Below are 13,732 nucleotides of genomic sequence, written 5' to 3'. Positions count from 1 at the left end.
TCAGCATTGACACAACAGAAACTGAGTAAGATAAATGATGGGTTACTGAGCTATATGTCAACGCGCAAGCTTATAGAGGCGCAGCTTCATGATATACGGATATTCCGACCTAGTGTGGCCTACAAAGCCATAATATGCGCTGGAGTATTGGTGTATACACCTTATGCCTATAATGAAGATAACAAAATCAGAACTAACTCCGTAATACCATTAAGTACCGCGGAAGCAATAACGACAAGGGCTGTAAGTTACGAAGTAATCACTCAAAAAGTGTCTCCCAGTAGCGGGACTGGCACAGGGAATAATTTCACTCCTGTTGTAATGAATCCAGAACCCCCTGTGACGACGGTAAAAACCATAACAATTGCTGAGGGAAGTGTAAGAATGACGAATCAATACGATACTAACCGCTATAACTACGATTATATAGAAGGTTATGACGAAGGATTTAGCTATGACGGATATGAAAATAATACTAGTTTTCAAGACTCTGGAAATTACTACTACGATTATTATGACGTAGACGGAGAATATGATGGTTCACTTAAACGTAGGCCCATACCCGTAGCTGATACTACGGATTCCACAAATATTATTGAAACTACAATGGCGTTACCAATGATTGAAACTCCAGCATCGACTAAAAATACTCAATATGCAATCAAGTTAACAACAGATACAACAATTCCCACGCCAAGAACGTCTGCATATACGTCAGGTAGTATTACGTCCACACGAACAACTACTGCGATCACACCATCTACTAGAGGGTTGACATCGGCCATTATTACTTCCGGAACGACTTCATCGACACCACTTCCAGCCATATTGACGACTGTGCATTCCTCACGCGAAGATAACACCAGCCCAAGATCAACTGCATCTATTACTACATTCTTAGCTACAGTGAAAACTATGAGTGAACAAGAAAGACGCGGGACGAGCCCCACAAATATATTCACAACTGTGGAACCGTCTACGGCTATATCAACAGAGATGGACGTTCAGAAAAGCATTGGTATTGCTACGACAGGACTCACCTTTTCCGAAAGTGAGTTAACAACGCTTACAACAATGGAGAGAACTGCAAACGCAAAGTTACAATGGAATACCATGGCTTATCAAATATCTACAAAAAACGGTGAAATGTTAGGCTCCATACCCGTGCCAATAAAGAAAACACCCCAGATTACGCAAATACCTGATTCTTATATACAATTAAGTCATCACACAAATCAACTCATGGACACAACACCGCCAATAGCGCATTTCAATATGTTGTTTGATACAACACAAGTAGCAACGACGGTCGAAACGCACCAATATTTCGTCACCAGCAAGTCCCGCTCTAATACAGAACCAGATAATTTAAGCAAAGAGCAAGACCTACAGGTAAGAACTAAATCAACACCAATGCTTTCATCAGGGGACTATCAGAGCGAACCCACATCAGTAAGTAAAAATGATGTGATCAGAAGTTGGAAGAGTACTTCCAATAGTGCACTTTCTTCAATTACGCCCGCTGTCGAAGAAGAAGGAAAAACTACACTCAGTATACCGCATACCTTACCTACGGCCAAATATGACAGACTGGACCGAATTACATTTGACTTCTATGGACAATTACACAAACTACAAGAAATGGAACAAGGATATGCAGCAGGTAGAATTATTGTTGATATTAATAAAAGAAAGGATTTAGAAGAATCACTTAACAATTATGCCTTGATTTTTGCGGTTAGCGTAACAGCAATGTTAGGATGTATGTACTTATGTTATGCGAAATGTGGGAGAATCGCTTCAAAAAATTATCTTAGGGAGGTTATTCGACGGAATAACCGAAAGACGTATATTACAGCAGTAACATTGCACGAAAAACTGAGATAGGTATTGCAAAATAATTACTGAATTATTGTAATGATAGAAGTGAGTGTTGTTATGTGTTGTGTTCGGTCCGTTTGCGCGGTTTAGAGTCCATGTGAAATTTACCAAAACCTAAATTTAATTTTCTTGAGATAACAATGTGTAAAAATTATGCTGTATTTGCCTATGGAGGCCTAAAAGTGTGTGTGATTTAAGAATGTACGAGGAAAATTCGCAGTATTAACGATGCTTATGCCACGAATATCATTGCGAAATACATAATTGCGAAATTTTCGGATGGTATTGCTAAGCCAAATCAGGACTGAGTAATACCTTAGTTTGTAAAATATGGAAGCAGATGGCGTGATTTTTGTAAAATGTAACCATAAATGACTGTGGGAATGTAAATGTTGCAATGGCAAATTGACGCACAGGAAAATATAAACTTCGGCAGAAACGGCAAAATACGACCTCAATTGGTGGGTTGATCAAGCCATTGCAAAACTCTTGCACAATAAGGCCATAAATAATGGTGGGAAAGGAAGAGCTGCAGTGAAAGATTGATGCACAGGAAATAATTAACTGCAGCAAAATGGCGAAATTTGACTGTAATTGGGGGTTTAATCACGCCGTAGTACGAATGATAGCGACAAAAGTTTGCTTGATGAATGTTCGGATGTGCGTCAGTCCCTACTTTCCGAAAGTAATTTATTGCTCGTAAAGACGGGGGGCGGATGCATGCACGTCAACGACCTTCCGCTCAAAACTGAATATAACTCGAAGGATGAGGCCAGAAAAATCAGTTTACTCTACACCAAACTATAAGGTGTTAAGGGAGTTGAGTGCTGGTAGCAGTTGGAAAGAAAAATTTTTTCGGTTAACAGCAATAGGACATTCCATAATGTTTGAAAGATAGGTAAATATAATACGCAATGACAGAGTCTTAGACTGTCCAGTTATAGATGGCTAATCTCCGGGTGATAGTTGGCTTATCTATATATAGGTTGACACCAGTGTTGGAATGACTCGAGTCGACTTTTTCAGGTGATTTGACTTGGCTCGGGTTACCTCCGGGGAACGAGTGACTTGACTTGACTCGGGTCGCCTTTGAGACTCGAGTAACTTGAATTAACTCGAGTCAAAATGTACATTGACTCGATATGACTCGTGACTCAAAGGTATTGATTTTATCCCAACACTAGTTGACATTCCAAAGATGATGGTGTGTAAATATGACAGACCTGAATAGTACTTGGGTCATCATAATACAGACTGCCAATCTAATGTTGTCACGTAAAAACTGAATCTGTTATGCCAAATGTTACTCAAAGTGGATAGTCATTGTAACTACAATGTATGGATTAATACCTGTCATGACACCTAGGAAGATTTCGATAATACAAAATGAAACTGATGCTCACTTTTCTATAAAGGGGAGAGAGAAAATCAACGCGGCATTTATAGCTATGATATGAGACTTGACACCTTTACTATACAAATTCCAAAACACTCGTACTAATTCAATATGAATGTTAATAACTGGTCCGTAAAATTAAAATAAGCCTTCGGAAAGGCTATGCAGTAGAATTTAAGGACAAAAACAACACAAGGAGCACATCGCTATAGAGGGTACGTCCTTAAAATCTATACTTATCACATGACTAACAATACAAACGATATCACATTGAATTTTGGTAATATGTATACGTATGTGATCAATAGTTTTGAACACTAAAATTATTGAAGAACAAGTTAATATCACGCATTTTTTGGAAGCCTATGTGGAATAGGGTCTGACTCTTGATCTATTGTCAGAAGTTGACGATCCTTCGTAAAGCAAACTGCACCAATTATTGCATTCATTTTGCGTTACTTAAGTACAGATGCTTGTGTTTTACGGATAGAATGATTAAGATTGCACCGGATAGTACAATATACTGATATAAGCGTAAAAAATAACCACGAAGTGAACACCGACAAAGAAACGAAAGAAGCAGCCGTTGCAGAAACAATGACGGTGGATGAGATCGCGCAAAGTCTGAAAGAAATACAAGAGGTAGTGCTTTGCAAAAATTGCAAGAGAAACAAAAGTGAAATTACTTTCATACCTTGTGGACATTTATGTAGTTGTGAAAGATGCGCAATAACTTCCGAAAGATGCAACATTTGTGGTGAAACAATACTTGAAAAGATAAAGGTGTATAGAGCTTGATGGAGCAGGCAGGACTATTATTTTGTGGCATGAAAGCTCTTGATGCATATATATAATGCATGTTGTTACTAGTTACCTTTGTGCATACGAATCAATTTCACGAATAATTGAACATATGATTTTAATGTGCTCTATTCTGTATTAAGATGACTAGAGTATTAGAGAATTGGGAAATTACGCTAGCCAAGCAACAAATTAATGAATACTATGATGAATTCGAACGGGAATACCATCAACAAAATTTTGAGATATGGAAAAATACCCCAAAGGAAAAATTCAAACAATTAATAAAGAAATATCTTCATCATTGTTTTGCAAATGTGACCGAAAAGCTTTTTGATAAACTTTATAACGCACATAGTGATATTGCTCGCGTTTTTGTTACAAAAGATTTTGATCTGGCTCAATATACATGGTTTGGACTTGTCCTAAAACTACACCCGGCTCATAAATATCTACCAGAAGGATTTCTGGATGAAAGATTACCACAAATGGAATTGCAAGATTCTACAACATTACTTCTAAATGCTCGAGAATTTGAAACTGTTGCTATTCCGATTTTAGAAGACGCTTTTTCGAAAATTGTTATATTACACAATTAAGAGGAATGTCTCAAAGAACCATAAGTAACAAAGAGTTAATGCAAATGGGACATGAATCTGCAATAAGTGACTTGAAATATTATTTTGACATGTTTTGTGAATACTATGAAGAAGATGTGGAAATTTCCGACAGATGGTCGAGATGGGCTATGACAAGACCCAATGATATTGTAAGAATGCTGACGCTGTATGTTGACAAAGTCTACGGGAGTGCTTTATCTCCGCAAGGCAAGGCTCTGGGTTATCATGCTGCTATCAAAGAACATAATCGGATTGCAATTATTACTCTGGGAAACTATAAGGAAGCCAAATTTCTTTGGTACCTACATATTGTTCGTATGCATCCCATGAAAGAAAACTTTTCAGAACAATGGATAAAAGAATGTTTGAAAAATGATTAACTGAAATGATATATATACTGCATCAAATTTTTCACTATATCAATTGGATATATAAAATACTTTGTGATTTCAAAAACCATGTACTATGTCTACTACTGCAACTAGAATTAAAACTCTAATTTGTGTATTTATGTTGACTTACTGGTTAAGAATCGATGAATGTTTAATGATATTCGGGTTTTTTGTGTAAGGAATTTTAAGATATTAGGAACTTATTTGACCTATAATCGTGATATGTTGGAAGTCAATTATGAAAAGTATGAGTATGTGCCTAAAGACCCACAGAAGAAGGAATTGAATCGGAAAAGGTTTAGACCGTGTCCATACCATACGATACCTGACAGCAGAGTTGCTTGGCTAAGGATGGGGATTGTACATGAACGAATAAAAGAAAGAATAGAAAACTTTCCGACTCTGACAGCCAATGACATGGAATACGTATTAAAAGGATTTTCTTGTCTGGTTATACCGGGACCATGAGGTGGCGGAACAATTGAAATGCGCCAAAAGAGTATACTGGAGCAAATTGTGGAAGAAAACTTTGGAGAAAGCCCTGCATACTATTTGTATGTATTTCTACGATATGTGTTGGCTATAGCTAATATTGATGAAGATTGGAACATTACTAGCAGAACTATTGCCGGTTTTTCACGGGCTATGTATACTATGAATAAACGACTAAATTAGTAATGTTTTCCTCTCTTTTTATGTGTATCAAGTCTTCTTGGATAATATTAATCTACATCGAATGGCAAAACATAGATTACATGTTGAACGGCGAAAGATCGATCAAGAAATTCAAACAAATCCTGTAATTTTGCAAGCAGGGCCATTGGACGAATCAGATATCTATGTTTGGCAAGCACTTTTGCGCGGACCCTCAAAAACACCATATGAAAAAGGGACATTTCTCCTTAGAATTGAATTTCCAACGGAATATCCATTCAAGCCTCCGAAGATCAAATTCGAAACCAAAATTTTCCATCCGAATATAAGCCGTAAGGGTACCATATGTATTGACATTCTTGCAAATGAATGGTCACCTGCTTTAACGTTGGGAAAAGTATTGGTCTCGATTTCGTCATTATTGGCTTCCCCTAACCCAGAAGATCCAATGGATGTTGAAAGCGCCAGACTGTACCGGGATGACTATGATAGTTATCAGAAGACGGCACGAAAATGGACTGATATGTATGCTAAGTAAATTGTCATGTATCCAGTATGATTATCACAATTAATGAATATTCTAGAAGTGTTGTTATACTTGTATGGATGTAGAAAATGTTATTAAGGGAAATTTCCGGTCCAATAATCAATATAAAATTCTCTATGTTAAGAAAATATGGGGGATAAAATTGCTAGAGTAAAGCATGAACTTGACGTTTTCTTTGATTCCTTTGAAAAGAAATATGAACACAAAGACTTTGGCAAGTGGGCTGCAACAACACGGGATGAACGGGAGACATTTATGACACCTTACTTGAGGATTTGCAACCTGAGAGTATCCGATAAACTGTTTGATGCGCTATACAAAAAGCATTTAGCCATCTCCCGCATGATATTGTTTGAAAATTATGAACATGCTAAGTTTTGTTGGTTTGTCTTCTGTGTTGGATTACATCCTGCCTCGGATGTCATACCTGAAGGCTGGGTGTTGGAAAGAATGCCTTGTTCTGACAGAACTGGATTTTGTATTTATACCACGGATAAACTCTTTAATGATACTTTTCCCTCTGATGTGAGAGCTGCTATACTTATACATAAAATGAAATGTATTGGCTGTGATAATAATGAACAATGAATGCATGGATTGTATATTTCATTTTTTGCTAACTTAAATGTCTATTAATCATGTATGACGTGTATGCCAATTTAATTGAGTTTTACATTGAGTTACCTCGTTTCCGTCTGCATGACCAAATGGACCCTTACCTGGATGATTAATTTCTTTCAGAAAATTGAGTATGAGTAACGCGGTGATAAATGATAATGGTGATGTTGATGTCACCAGATTAGTTGGATCTAATGTGGCGGAACAAGATTTGATCTTTTATTTTTGGTTATTCAAAGAACGATATGAAGCGAGAATACTTCCCTCTCATAGATGGTACGAGTGGTCAAAGACTCCACCCAAATATATCAAACTTGGATTGAAATGTTTTTGCAAACGAGTTAACGAAACCCTTTCCGATGAAAAGCCCTTTGTTATTGACTATCCAGGAATATTAGAAAACCACAAAATGATAAAAGAAATGGCCTCTGGAAATTATGAAAGGGCTAAACTTTTGTGGTTCAACTATATGGCTCGAATGCATCCTATGGAAAATTTGATCACGAATGAATGGGTGAAGGAACAAGCCGAATCTACGGAACCCTTTTACCCTGAGGATACTATAAATGTCCTAGTTCTATGAGAATTATTAAGCCCATGAATGCTATTGTTTTCATGTATTTCTACTGTATGTATATAATGCGTTATACACTGCTACGCTATATAAGCAGGACCCTAGGGACCTTATCACCCCCTAGTTTAACGGAAACAAAATCCTAGATTTTCGGGTGCGAACCGTTATTGATAAAAATAATGCTAAACATTATAAAATATAAAATCCTGATGCAACCCATTTACAATGTTGCAACGAAATAAATCATAGGGATATCGACAGTGTTAGCATAAGCAACACCCTGTCGGGGATAGTATCACACGGGCCGATTAATAGGCTTATGGTAATGATAATTGTACCGAAGATGTGACGTCCCTAATGTCAATTTCCTTGTGTATTGTTGTAAGAAATATTGTAAATAAATTCAGATATTGCAATGCATGTTATTGGATATATGATTGGACGTAATGTATTGTGATAATGATTGTACTGATTGGAGCTGCTTTTCGGCAGGACAGGCCGTCGCATGAATTATATGCGTAAACAAACCTTGGAGTATTGAAAATGTTTATTAATTGTGTATGATGATGTATAGGTTAAACCGTGCCTTGTGTTATAATTGATAAATGATGTGTATGCCAAGTTAACCAAGTTTTGCATAGAATTACCTCATTTCCGTCTACATGATTAATAATTGGAGTATTTGGTTGTATTAAGGTTTTAGATTACTTGTAAAGGGTTAGATTAGAGCTTTGGACCTAATGGTCATTGGCTGTTTGGAAACAAGACAATATTACGACTACGGAATACTTCAATCAACATTTAAGACTGTGAAAAATCTCTAATCAACATCTACACATCTACGAACGTCGTCAGTACTACACAAGAGAGCAAAGAGTGTCAACTTTTGTCCTACGAAGTATCCCGAACAAGTGTGGACTACTCGCATAACAATCGTTGTGGAGCTGCACTATAAAAACTCAATTGGTGGCCAGTACGGGGAAACTTCCGGTGCTCAGACGTTGACCAATCGATGCTTTCTAAGACGACTATCGTAAAACTTGTACTTGTCGTATCCTTGCTTTCATCGTCTGTATCGCTCCTGATCATATTGGCAGCAATTTATCTGCACGTATCGCCTGGAGCGCTTTCTAATCTGTTGAACGTATTTTTGGGATCCAATAGCAGCGAATCTACTGCTTACGTCCAACCCACGAATACGCCACAAGGATCTACATTCTATTTCAACACATCTTCTCCTGATCTACCTTTTGTCAACAGTACTTCCTCCAGTCAATAGGAAGGGCTATGCGAAGGATGTTGAAGGCATTTAAAAGGAAAAAGCCGTCAGAAGCGACGGATGAACTCAAACAAGGTATTACCTTGCTTAAAGCGACACAAAAACGTCATGAAGATGTACGGAGACAAGAAAGACAACTTGCTAAGGATGTGGCCGGACAAACGGAATTACTAAAAGAGGTGAAAACAGCTCTGCCAGAAACTATGAAAGGTTTAGAGAAGGCAAAGAAAGAGGTTCGAAAAGCTCAAGCGGACCTCAAAGCAGTTTGTGATGCCACAACAAAAGTTAGCGGGAAGGTCTCCACCGACGTGCTGAATGACATTCTTACGTCAGAATTTGAGCTTGTAAAGTCGCATGCACAGGCTACACGAAACAACATCCAATCTCCCGTTTTGACAGTAGCTCCAACTACACCAGAATATGACCCTCCGGCTTACGTTCCTCTCGCTGAGCAGCTGTCTGGTAATGTAAAACAAGGACCAACGATGACGGTTCGCAAGGGTCTGGATTGTCACACTGTAACGGCAGTCTATCCTAAACTACCACGTTCTGACTCGACCGCGTTGTCAGATCCCGGTAGGGGAACTACACCATGCTTCCACGTGGGAAGTGGTGCACGCGCCAAACAGAATAAGCAAAAACCCGTAGAAATACCAAGCTTCATTGAACTTGGGGGGAGCGAGCTCCCCGTTGCATCAAAACCAAAGAAGAATCCCTTAGATAAGTATATGGGGTATCGAGGATGGCGGGAACGGCGCAACGAGGAGAAGGATTCTCGAAGACGAGCGGGAAGTGCGGATGGCGCCTCCCAACGGGTGACCTTTCATACTCCAGGCCAGGAACAATCTGATGCTGAAGATTCTGAAATCGATTTCCAGGCCAGACTGAAACAGATTTCCAAAGAAATACAAGATAACATCAGGTCCCTACAGGGCAATGCATACTCTCGGAATGCCGCGGAAGAATCTCTCGAGGAGGAACTTTCCGACAACTCTAGCTCTCCGGATACACCTCGCGCTACCTCCACTCCAAAAGAGTATGGGGGGAGGATTAGGCGGCGACAACAGAAAAAACAACGGCCGCACCAATATCCTGGTGTTTCGGCCCCAGTGCTCAACGTGTCTGCTAAAATGCAATCAGAAAAAGAAATGCTCCAGCTTATGATGGACCCTGGAGACATGCCACTGCTAAAATGGATGGAAAATTCGATGCGACGAATACGCCACGGTACCGGAAATACAGACGTGGATGTTATTTTGGCTAATACGCTGCAGAAGAAGTTGAGGGCTGCTGGCAGACACAAACAGGCTACCCAACTGGGAAATTTTTTTAATACCAATTCGGGGGAAGCAGGGTGGGAATCGGTGATGCGATCCCTTTCCTTATCTAATCCCCAGGGTTTGGTAAATGATGAAAAGATCATTGGGGATTTCCGCAGAAATTATCGGTGGGAGGATGAGCCCCTACCTCTGCTGAATAGCGCTTTGAAGCAACTAGAAATAGACATGGATAGTCTTATTGAGGATAATCCGGATGGATTGCGTCTTTTCCGAAATTTACGACAACGACTTCCAGAAGCTCTCAGACTAATGTTACGAGGCTGGGAAAGGATAAAACTTGGCGAGATGTTGCGGAGGAACTACAACTTGTTTGGAACTCCGAGTTTCTGGACGAACAAGAGACGCACCCCAGGTATCAGGAAACAAAAGAAGTACGTGATACAAAACCATCCTTGCCGCCTGTACACATTTATAATGTTCAACCCGCGGGGCAGATAGTGCACAGTTATCCCACCCATGGAAGCGAGGACAGTCAGCTCAACACTCCTCCTCCACCTGGTGAAACCCCACCGCCGGTGGTACAATCACCCTCGCCCCTGCAGCCACTGAATAACTTTGGGGGGGCATCACCTCCTGAATCACCTAGGGGGATCTCACCACGTCAGCTTGCCAATGCTGGCCAGGTACCGTTACCACGTCGTAATCCTCAACGTACAGTACGCGACAATCGACCCCCTACCCGCATCATGAATGGTAATGGACTTGGTAGGCGAGGACAAGGCTCGAGGGCCAGGCCAGCACAACAACAGAATGGGCGTACGGCATCAATGAGACCGAACGGACAATCAACGAGAGTAACAAGAGCTTCACGTACTAGCCCAGGATCGGGAACCTCGAACCGAAGTCCGCGAATGGCGAATACACAAGACTCCGGGATGGGTGCAGACAGCTCACAGATTACGCCGTCCAGCAGCCAGGAAGCCCGCAACATTGCGGATAGTCAAGGTGAGCGATACAATTTTCTTGGAAATCCGAATATTTTCGCCCCTCTAGGCTTGTATCTAAATCCCACTCAGGGACAATCCCTGTCCGTCTGTTACTACTGTAAGGCACCGGGACATCAATCCCGAAATTGCGTGGCTAAATTCATACTGTGGCTAAACGATAAGGTTCTTGCCAGAGATGAGGAATTAGGGTGGGTAATTCGTGGGCGAGCACGACCTGTACCCCCTCATGTTAAAGAGTCTGCAGAGCGAAATTGGAAACCGTTCCTTGCAAGAAATAACATACTTACAATTGAAGGTCTTGATCGATATCTTGCTGCTCAAGGTTCACCCTCGTTTACACAAAGAACCGCTCTGTGCGAAGCCTATTATGATACCAGGCCAAAAAATCGTGATAGAACCCACTGGCATGACAGGGATCAATGGGGTCCTCATGGAACACCTGCACGTCCATCTGGGGGAAATACCCAAGTGGCCTGGGCGAAACCTCGATATCATGAGCGCCCGCGTCGATATGATGCTTCATATTGGACGGACGAGGAGCTAAATCAAGGGGTACGACTTTCAAAAAACGCCATGGGGTGCTGATTGATCCGGTGAATCTGCTCCCAGACAAATTGATATTTCAACAATTAAAAACTGTACATAACTCTTCTTTACCTTTATTTACATTTCTTGATATGCCGGATGACCCTCTACAGCCCGATTTTACGGAATTGTTTGGCAGCCAACTGTTGTATTTGGTTGATACAGCAACTGGTACGAAATTCCTAGCTGACACGGGGAGCATCCCCAATTTAATTATGAAAAAGGTCGTTATAACTAAATACCCACAAAGTTGGGAAGAACGTCAACCAATAGACATGGAATTGACTGGAATAGGTGGCTCGTCCCAAGTGGACTCCTTTGTAGTGATTGATTTTGATGGACTGTCCGTTCCATTTGTGACCGGATCAGGAGTCCCACTTAATATCATAGGGCTGAAATGGATTGAGGAAGTCCAACAATTACCAGGCATAACTACGGAATTCAAAACCCCGTCTAACGCAAATGAGGAGTTGTCTTTAGCATCATTACTTGAAGAGAATCATTGTGATCAAGGTAACGGAACCAAAGTTGGAAGCAGTATTAGCTACACTGTAACCAACGATGGGTTGATGGATGCTGCAAACCAATTTAGCGTGGAGCGGAAAATGGCCGCTGGCGCGAGTACCGAGATGGAATTAACCACTGGTGCGAGAGACGAGTTGAAAATAGCAACTAACGTCATACCTAACCCATGGGAAACTATTGGTGTTGAGACAGGAATGCCTGCTGACACCTTTAACAAAGACGTCGAGTGTGGAATCCCCGCTGGCGTAAAGATGGACCTGCATGAGAAAACTGGTCCCGAAAACTCTCGCGGATGCACTTGTCCGGATAACGATAGAAATCCGGTCCATAGATGCATGGCGGCTATTACAGCTGACATTCAGAGTGGAATGTCCGCTGGCGAAAATGAAGACCTGCACGAGAAAACTGGTCCTAAGTGCCTTCGTGTGTGCACTTGTCCGAATAACCTTGATGGATCGGTCCATAGATGCATGACGACAGCCACAGTAATAAATACTTTCCCAAAGGGTTCAAGCAAAGCAGAAATTGCCGGTCAACCGGATATTCGTCCGGACATGTCCGACAAGGAGTCTGGGGATTTTAAGATGCACGTCTCCCCAGAAAAAGGGTCCCCGGCGGAAAAAGAGTCCGTTGGCGTGACGGTAGGTGCGGGCACGCACCGAGATCAGAGGCCTACATCGAAGGACCTCACCCTCTCTCCACCAACACCGAAAACCCGGTCATTACGAATCCCGAACCAGTCTATGGCTGGGCCGGTTACTACATATGTTTTACAAAAAGACACTCACCCAAGCGTCAAGACGGAGCTTGATAATCTCTGCGCACAATCAGTAGCGCTGGCCAAACTCCCATACAAACCTCCTGATCTGACGACTCCAGAAAATACCATCATCGCTGATGATGTCTGGAAAGCCATCTACGCACCGTTCGCGTCCGAACTCGAGGACCTACGAGGCCATCTGGGCAGCTCGCAAACCATGAAATACAAATGCGACATTGAGGTTAAAGATCCCTCGACGAAACCATTTGTGTCTGGGCCTTATAATTTGAAGGGGGAGGGCCAGGCAAAGGCATTGAAAGAAGCGGTAGATAACTTCCTGGACTTGGGCGTCATTGAACGAGGTTTTGCCGAATGGAAGTTGGCTATCTTTGTGGTCCCTCAGAAAATGAATGAGAGACAAAAACAGGAGGATGGATGGAAGCAAGCCTGGAGAGTAGTACAGAATCTCCAACCCCTTAATGCGGCCATAAAATCAATAGAAGTACCTCCACCTCTTGTACCGGACGTAAAGCAGCTCGCTCAAGGCAGAGAATTGCTTTCTCTCCTTGACTTGAAGAAGGCCTATTTCCACATGGATGTAACGGAAAGATCTAAACAATATGTGGGTATAGCCATCAAAGGGATGCATGTAAGATGGCGTAAAATGCCGATGGGGCTTAAAACTGCTGTGGCTCTTTGGAGCGCGAATATGCAGGAATGCGTGGTGAAACCAATGACGGAAAATTATCGTAAATACATGAAGCAAAATGGTCGGTCGGATGAGGAGAATGCGACGCCTATGGAGGCCTACAT

The 13,732-nt window shown here is 41.3% G+C and overlaps 2 protein-coding genes across 3 annotated transcripts in view; both read left to right on the top strand.

The window, feature by feature from the left end:
- Positions 1-13,732, top strand: part of LOC145441659 (uncharacterized) — a 125,128-nt gene that overhangs the window by 7,469 nt on the left and 103,927 nt on the right. The gene's annotated exons all lie outside the window — the stretch shown is intronic.
- Positions 8,160-13,732, top strand: part of LOC145435661 (kelch repeat and BTB domain-containing protein 12-like) — an 80,729-nt gene continuing 75,156 nt past the window's right edge. Inside the window, exon 1 of one of the 2 annotated variants that reach the window (XM_080312954.1) lies at positions 8,160-8,179. The gene's annotated coding sequence lies outside the window, so the exon portion shown is untranslated. The remainder of the gene's footprint in view (positions 8,180-13,732) is intronic. The other variant, XM_080312962.1, reaches the window with a different exon arrangement.

Source organism: Botryllus schlosseri, chromosome 1, assembly GCF_051294905.1.
Source record: "Botryllus schlosseri isolate E-star chromosome 1, Bs_hap1, whole genome shotgun sequence".
In the NCBI taxonomy this organism is placed as follows: Eukaryota; Metazoa; Chordata; class Ascidiacea; order Stolidobranchia; family Styelidae; genus Botryllus; species Botryllus schlosseri.
Note: the sequence above shows the minus strand (reverse complement) of the source record. Positions and strands in the feature narration are given on the sequence as shown.